This window comes from Saccopteryx leptura, chromosome 6 (genome assembly GCF_036850995.1).
Source record: "Saccopteryx leptura isolate mSacLep1 chromosome 6, mSacLep1_pri_phased_curated, whole genome shotgun sequence".
In the NCBI taxonomy this organism is placed as follows: domain Eukaryota; kingdom Metazoa; phylum Chordata; class Mammalia; order Chiroptera; family Emballonuridae; genus Saccopteryx; species Saccopteryx leptura.
Window position 1 is genome coordinate 56,102,567 of NC_089508.1, and position 9,112 is coordinate 56,111,678.

General features: G+C 43.4%; 1 long non-coding RNA gene across 1 annotated transcript; it reads left to right on the forward strand.

Moving 5' to 3' along the window:
* Window positions 1-586: 586 nt before the first annotated feature.
* LOC136377622 (uncharacterized) lies at window positions 587-6,973 on the forward strand. Its single transcript, XR_010746337.1, has 3 exons — window positions 587-721; window positions 1,017-1,119; window positions 5,943-6,973. It is a non-coding gene; the product is annotated as an uncharacterized lncRNA (long non-coding RNA).
* Window positions 6,974-9,112: the final 2,139 nt, after the last annotated feature.

Here is a 9,112-nt window from a genome sequence, read left to right on the forward strand (position 1 = left end):
TGGAAGTAGACCAAGAATATTCAGAGTTTTTCCAATGATGAGTTCTTCATACATTTTTCAGGGGAAATATAAAATATTAAACTCTATTATTTTTTTCTTATTTTTTGGAGGTCCCATGCTTTTACTAATGCACTCAGCACACAGCCCCGTAAGGCCCATCTTAATGCCAGCTCTGAGGCTGAGGGATGCTCCCCCAGCTATGTGGAGGGGGTGGCGAGACCCTCCATCTGCCAGGCCAGTGGGGTGCAGCCTGGTTAGGAGGTGGGGAGGCGGAAAACTCAAGTGAGTCACTGCTCTAGGGATTTCTGGAGTGCTGGCTATCCCCATTCCTGGGCTCTGAGTCAAGAATGTAATTGAAGCCTCAGGACAATAGAGTGTGAAAGGAAAGATGTTCTCTGGTGTCAGGTATCCTGACCAACCAGACCCAAAAGCAAGGAGCAGGTGCTTGGCTTTTGTTCCTGCTGTTGGCTGGGTCCCTCTGCCTGGCCCCATACCCTACAAAAGCCACGGCTATGAAGCCAGGCTCTTGCCACATCCAGGACCTGCTCCGCTGACAGCGCCTGCTTCCTTGGGCAGACCTCTCGTTTCAAGGCTTTCAGTTCAGAGGCGGGAGCCATGTTCCCAAAGAGGAAACCATGAAGCAGGACCTCAGATGCTAAGGATTGCAACAGAGGAGGACGAGGATATTGTTATTGTTTGAAGTTAACTTCAAGTGCCCAAGGTAACTTTCTGTGTCTAGGAATAAGATCAACAACCAGGTGAGCTGGGTTTTCAGTGTCATTGAGAAGTCCCCAGGAAACCAAACCCCAATGCAAACCCCCATCATGCCCTGGGGGAGACACAGGACCTGGGCACTCTCGCCTGGAGGCCACGAGGAGGCAGCTCCCAGACAGCTGGTGACGGCTGGTCGTTCCTTCTGTCATTCAGAGTCTACTCAGCCGGGCTGTCTTCACTGTTCACCAATACTAGATTTTAGTCCAGAAGGGCCATGGAGCCTTGCCTCCTTGTGATTTCAGGGGGAAGATCCAACTGGACTCTCTGGCGCTGATCCATCCCATGAAATGAACATCAGAGGCAGCTCTGAAGGAGCAAAGACAGCACCATGCGGCAGCCTCACAAGTGAGTATGGAAGTAACCAATGGCAGCCTTTTCTTTGAAGCCGGGGAGGAGTGGTATAAGGGCTGATTTCAAGGACTCAAGACTCAGGTGTGTTCAAATAATTACGACAAAAGAAGTTCTCTATCCCTGAGAGTTTACTGTCTCGGGTGCTGTACTGAAATCTTTGCACGCAATGTCAATCGTACCCTGAAAGCAGGTACTGTTTTTACCATCTGTTTTGCTGATGGAGTAAGGAAATTAAGTAGCTTATCAAAGTCAGGCGACCAGGAAGTGGCAGAGGTGGCTTTCAAATACTGGTCTTATTGCAAAGCCTGGGTTTTAACCCCTATCTTAGAATGCTAGCAGTTAAGGCTTCTTTTATTCTTTCTTCCTTCTATCACTGTTCATTACCAGTAATTAAGGGTCTTCTCAAAACTAAGGCTGGAATGGCCCTGGGCAAGTACCTCTGAGCCCACATACCCAATATTCACGTTTATCAGCTCTGAGTCTAGACATGAGGTACAAGAAAGAGCAGAATGGCTGCTGTGAAAGCATCCTTTAAAGTTAAAGTTTGTGTTTTTGTTTGGTGGGGGGAGGGCTGTGGAGCATCAGAGATAACATGCTAGGTTTTTTTAAAGGCTTCTATTTCATCTAGTTTGCAAATCAAATGGGCTGTCCGGTCCAGGGCTGGGCAGGAATCAGGACATAGTTAAAGAGTTTAGCACTATATATTTAGGGAATGCCTGCACTTAAAAGAAAAAGATCATTTTTTTTATAAAGTGAATGTTTTCATTTTCTATGAGTCAGAAGATATCCAAATTACAAAGAATTCACATCAGTTCTAGTTATGAAAGCAACAAATCAGAAATAATATAAATGATCAAAAATGGGAGAATTATGGCACAGTGACCAGATGGAATATTATATACCATGAGGACAAACTTAGCAACATAGGAAGGGGCTTATGCAAAAGCTTTTTAATAAAAAATCAAGTTTGAATAAAATACTGCACACAGGCAAAATATATGGAAAATATTTTAAGTGGTGATGAGATTGAGTGACCTTTTACTTTATAGATTTCCCCTATTGTTTTTATAACATTTTGTGACAACACTACCCCCCTCCCTGCAATGTATACAATTATATGATGGTTTGTACCTTATGCGTATAATTCAGTTTATTTACCTTGAAACCCTGTATCCAAATGTGGCAAAGAGCTTTTCATTTGAACTTGCAAATTGCTGCATAATATTTATATATTTCTTTAAACACACAACAAATATCTATTGCTGTTATACTAATTGAAATTAACCCTCAGGTTAGTCTTCTTTTTATCCACATTGATCTATAACATTTTATCTTTCTTGAGTGGGAACCAAAGCTAGAAAAGCCAAAGCACTCCCAAGCCCCCGGCAGTTCCCATCTCTGCAGTAGTGAAACCCAAGTCTCTCTGGCACACCACCACATTCTTCATCTTTCCTGGAAGGCTGGAAACAGATGGCCTGGAGATCCCCAGGGCTCCTAACCCCTTAGGAAGGCTGAAGTCTGGCAACTGCAGCAGAGCTGGCCACTGTCCCCTCTCAGGACCACAAGAAGGAGCACGGAGGCATCTTCCCATGGCAGAAGTGTTACTGGTGACTCATTCCCTCCAGACCTCTCTAGAGGAGTAGAAAACAGATTTTATAGTTTCTAAGGGTCTATGTAATTATTTATTTATATTCTTTGTTCTGAAGATTAAGAGATGCTCCAGGATAAAAGCAAAGGTAGATATAACAAGACTAAAAACTAAAAATTTAAAAAAAAATTAAATGGCATAAAACAGGCGATGGGGCTAGGGGTGCATAAAAGGGGGAGAAGTTTTCAATTAAGTCCAGTAGAAAAAAACCTACAATAGAGAACAAAAAAATGAGGTGGCTAGGGTAAATAGCAAAACCAAACTTGCAGAGATCTGCTTCTAAGGTTTGACGGGTAAGGGTGAGTTGTAAACTGCCTGTGGCTGGAGACTCCTGAGAAAATTACACAGCATGCCTAGCAGAACCATTTCCATTGATTTAGTGGTTAAAAATCTTCCAGGAAGGGGGCATGATGGCTTTTTTCAATGCATTCTTGTTACTCTCAGTTTGCCGTGCAAACACACCCTATTATCTTTTAATGTGTGCTTAGTGATTCCTTTTTATTTAAGCTCCTTGAAGGCAAGACATCTACTTTATGCTTTTTCTATATTGTCCTACAACTCCCAACCTATATTCCCTAAAAAAAGGTGTTTGTGTGTGTGTGTGTGTGTGAGAGAGAGAGAGACAGACAGACAGACAGACAGGGACAGACAGGAAGGGAGAGAGTTGAGAAATATCAACTCATAGTTGGGGCACCTTAGTTGTTCATTGATTGTTATTTCATATGTGCCTTGACCTGGGGGGCTGCAGCTGAGCCATGGACTCAAGCCAGTGACCATGGGGTCATGTCTATGATCCCATACTTAAGCCAGCGACCCTGCACTCAAGCTGGTGAGCCCGCACTCAAGCTGGCGACCTGGGGCTTCAAACCTGGGTCATTGGTGTCCCAGGATGATGCTCTATCCGTTGTGTCATTGCCTGGTCAGGGAAGGAGGTGCTTAAGTGCAGATAGAATTTAATTCTTAGTTCTATGGGCCAAATCATGTATAATATTATATTTCATATATTCTCTAATGACTAGAAGACAATATGAAAGCCCTTTCTGTGTTTAAGAGCAAGTTAACAGAACAAGAGGTTTGAGCAGTGATTTTCAACCAGTGTGCCACTGCACATGGGTATGCTGCAAGAATTTCAAAATACTAAATACTTATTTAGTCAGGGGCACTGACCTCTTTCCCCTGAGATTGTCAAATAAAAAATGACAGCAGCCAACACAAAACAGCCATCTGGTGTGAATGTCCTGTCTTGAACCAGAATATATAGGTCAATAGAATTGCATCTTATTGGTCATGTCACATAAAAGTTGCACCTGATTGGTTAATTCTTGGTACCAGAAATCCTTCTATACAAGTATTGGCACCTGATTTTTAAAAAAGTCACTTTAGAGCAAAAAGGGTAGGTAACCACTATTATCTTTTAAAAAAGAATCTATCAATCAAAATTATACCTATTTTTTTTGTTAGATCAGCAAAAATTATATATTTTTGGTGTGCTGCAGAATTTCAGTACCGTATTTTCCATGCCATAAGATGCACCTGATCATAAGATACACCTAGCATTCTGAAGAAAATAAGAAAAAAATATTCTGAACCAAATGGTGTGTTAAAATATTTAATGAAATACTGTATTTTTTGCTCCATGAGATACACAGGCATTCCCCTTCCACTTCTGGGGGAAAAAAAGGTGCATCTTATGGAGTGAAAAATATGGTAATTAGTTTATGTATGCCATGATGAGATGAAAAAGGTTGAACATCACTAGATTAGAATAAAAAAAAAAAAATGTAGCCAGAGCGGAGAGAGCACAAGACAGAAATGGTAGACATCCCAGATAGAAACTTTCAAGTAGAGGATTAGCCAGCAATTGAAGAGAAGTGAGCAGTTTTTCCAGGTTCTGAGACTAGAAACACTTCATTGAGGCACATTGTCTATATATACTTAGTACATTCCTATTCCTAGGCAAATTATTCTGCCTTGTTCCTTTTTAATTTAGTAGGAAGGTGCAAAGGCAGACAACTCTGAAGTTTAGAAAGGAGTACTTTCTGAGAATATAACAGGAAGACAAGTCACAGAATGACAATCTTCAAGTCGAGGAAGTCCACAGTTAATCATGTCCTGCCTGTTTGGGTTCTGAGATGCAGATAGGCTAGTCATCCCTAAGAAGCCACCCTAAAAACAAAAATGAAAAACCCTTCTGCCTGAGTGCTGGTTCACATTCCTAATAGGCTGATCACTGGGTGTTTAGCCGCTATACTTAACCGTTTTGGATCCAATAATGGTGTTGCATAGGTTCAGAACACACCTCCCCAAGATGTACCACTCTGGCAAGTAAATTATTTTGAACTGAAGGTAATAAAGGCCCTGTGGCTCATGAAAAAAATTTTCCCTCTCGTTTAAAGAATTTAAACTTGAGCCTTGCCCACAATGAGTTATTTCTAGACAACTTTTTATGACCTAACTACAGGGCAGGGCCAACATCTAATTATTGAACATCTGCTCTTCTTACTGTCTGCAAACAACCTTTTCCCCTCTAAAGCCCCAAACTGCCTCGCCTTACTCAGAAAGTAATATATACCTCATTTAGCCTTCCATCCCTGTATCTCTCATGTATGTGGGGTTCCCATATGAACATATATAATTAAATCTGGTTGTTTTTGCTTGTTAATCTGCCTCATGTAGACTAGCAGAAAGAACCTTGTAGGGTAAAGGAAAGTGTCTTCCTCCCGTGTCCTTTGATCACAGTACGAATCAAGTAATTACTTGGCAATCTGTTTTATTGTGAAACGTTTTCACAGAGGAAGTGGGCTTGGGATGGGATGGGGGCTGGGTAATGTTGGATGTGGTCAGTTTATCAAAATCTGGCTCCTTGGATGGCCATGGGGCTATGTTCCTCCACTGCATGTGTTTGCTGGTTTGATATCCGATTTATGAGTCTAGGCACCAACAGTTCCACTGGGAAGGCAGCATCCCAAACCCTGAGTCTCTCCTGAGTCAAAAACAGACCAGGACTCACCACCCTCTCACCCCCAACCCCACATAGCATCCACCCAGAAGAGCCAATTCCCCCATGCCAACGGCCCAGCCACGCCCAGCTGGCCCTTTGGGAGACAGAATAGAGAATCATCCCTCAGTCACACTCACACAAAGGGCTTTTTACCTTTCCTGTTGTTAGCTTTCCTCTGGAGACAGTGGGTTTGGAAACGGTCCTGCCGAGCGGTTCCTGAAGAATGAGGGCCGAACTGCTTTATTTCCACCTGCAGCAAGGCCTCTGAGCAGGACCCGCATTCCGTCCCTTTCACTGGGCAACACGTCCAAACGCAGCTCATGAATGAAGCAACAGAAACTTATGTTCAAGGGCCAGCGTTTTGCTTAAAAATGAAATTTGAATCTTGCTTTGAGACATTCTTCACCTCCTGTGACTCTGGAATGATTAATTCAGCACTTGTGTCTGGGCCATTTGTCCTACCAACCGATGCCTTTCGAATGTCTTTTATGTATGGGGTATCCTTGCGATGTTAATGAGTGGCCTCTGGGGGTACTGGTGGTGGGGATTTCAGTTTTTAAGGGAAAAAAAGTTACTTTCAATTTCCCTAAGGACGCAGTGCAGTGGGGGAAAAGGCTGAGGAGCAGAGAGGGAGTGGAGGAACAGTGATGGGGCCCTCTGGCCACAGCACCTCACCTTGTTTCACTCAGCCTGGGAAGAGGCCCACGGGCACCTGAAGAGAAGCCCTCTCCCTCCTTTAGGATGAAGAAACCTGCTCACCCAGGGCACACAGGGAGTGCTGGTGCAGGACTCAGAGCCGGCCCCCTGCTTTCCAACCCCCTCCCGGGGCTGCCTGTCCCACAGGAGAGCTGACTACTACTGGGTTAACACAACTAGCTGAATGACTTTGAACCAGCAACTGAGTATCTCTAGACCGCGATGGTACACGCCTTCCTCCGGCTCTGAATCAACATTTCAGCTAGAGCATCTGCACGGCAGGCCCCGATAAGGCTGTGACTCGACTGTTCTCCACAGCCTCGGTAACAGAAGTAAAACTCACCAGCAGCAGGGACCAGTTTCACCCTCTAGGTTGATAGCCATTTGTCAAGAATTTGGCAAAGGTTGCATTCGTATCACTGAAACCTCAGCATAGCTTCATTTACTGTTTGACATACAAAATTTACGACATGTGTTGAAGGAATGTAGCTCTGAAAACCCTCAATGTCAGAAAGTATATATAATGGAAGGAACACTTGCACCGCCTGACATTTCTAATTTCTTTCAAAACCCCTGTCTCCAATCCTGGAATGACGGCTCCCTGAGCACCATAGCGTTGTTTTTTTAATTAGAAAATTCAGACCTTTTTTTTCTAAATGTACTCTGACTCTAGATTGAACAAACATCACATCTACAAATCGCGTTGACAAGTAGAATGTTAACATACACTCAAATATTTGTTCAAGTAAAAAAGACATTTTTTGTTGATGTAGGAAAAAAACCAGACCGAAACTTTTAAACTCTAGACACAGACCAGTGTGCACTAACGATGTCTAGGAGCTGTAAGTAGGGGAACTATTCTCAATACCAGTCTCAGGAAATTCAGAATGTATCCACAAAGCGCTTTTCTTTCATCCTTATTAACTGGTTATAGAACATTGATCACATATCTAGACATTTTTGGAAGATGCTTATATTCATCCCCTTAGCCTTTCTCTGCAGTTCCAGTGCTTTATTTTGAACAGGGCGACATTTCCAGCTGCTCATTCGGAGATCTGGGCCTGCTGAGTTTTGGCAATGGAATTTAGAATATGAATCTTGAATCCTTTCCCTGTACTTCACGGTTTTCTAACGGTGACCTTATCAGCTTTCAGCCTCGGTGCTGCCACACCAAAGAGCCCTAATCTCTCTCCCCTGACCTCACAGAACAGCATGTTCAGTTTATCAGTGGGTCAGACCCAAGGTGTGTCATGTGGAGACAGTGTTCTCCCTTTCTATTTATCAGAAAGATCATGTAGTAATTCTTTAAAATGGCATGGTTTCATTAATTATTTCATCTGATCCTTGGGACCCAGGGAGGAAGTTAAACCACCATTTGTGATCATTGTCGGCTACAAGCTGACTACACCTTCCCAGTATCCTTCTCTCCCAACTATACCTGCCGTTTCATCTGTTTCTGCCTATGTCTGCTAGTTGCTTTTCTTCTCCTGTAAAACATCTGAAACAAGGAGAGGAAGAATCCAGACAGGGATTTGTCGTCACACAGGTGGAACCCAGCCCCACGACTCGTGAGCTGTGGAACGGAGGTTTGTTCACTCGGCCTCCCTGAGCCTGTTTGTTAGGAACACGGGGACAGGTGAGAAGCTGAAATAACACTTGTCAGGTGCTTGCTAAGGTTCTGGCCTATGGTCTCTGAGAATGGTATTAATGACCGTCATCATTAGAGGCAGTTAGTGTTGTCCCAGCTTCACCATGTAGGCTATTACACACCCTCTGTTGTGGTTGCCAGAGCACACGTGACAGGGTGAGGACAACAGCAGTTTATGGTCATCAAGTGTGCCCTAGGTGCTGAGCTATGCTCCTTCTTACATGGGCTATACATCAGAGTCCCACAATAATCACCTAAGAGCTAGGTGCTAATCTCCCCCTTTCGTAGATGAAGAATCTGAATCAGGGACCTGAGAGGCTAGGGAGCGAGCTAGTGAAGAAGCTGGGTTTAGGAAAAGGGTGGCTTCTACTTGTAGGGGAGGCAGAGAGGTATTTGTCTGGTGAGGACTGGCAGGGGTGAGCCTAGGGTGGTGTAGATGTGAGAAGGTTGAGACCCAAAGCATTTATTTGCCTTACACCCTTCCTGTGGAGAGACAACACTTGATCGAAAAGCTTAGAATGGCTAGAGAGATATTTAATATCTTTCAGTGAAAATATTTTCCATGCACCCAAATGAGCTTTCCTTATTTCTATTCTACCATGTTCACTTTTCATGAGGACGTCCTGTTCGCCCTGAAGCACAAGTTAGGCCAATTAATATTTATAATCATTTTTTGTTTGCTTAAAGTTTTCAAAAGAGACCTATGATAGTTTCAGTTTCTAAGTCTGAGAAAATGAACATGTGCTGGAATTCAGAACTGTTAGAAGAAAATGACCAAGACCCCTAAAGCAATGCGTGTAAGTAGAATGGTACTGCCGGGGGACAGCTGCCGACCTGGTGCATTAATACACAATTTGTTGATGTGTGCATGCGTATCCCACTGCTAAAGACTTAGCTAATATTTGAGAAAAAATCCCCAAACCAGTAAAATGACTGCAAATGGCCTCTATGTATATGCAGATGTACACCAACATGGAGAAAGGCTTTCGTAAAG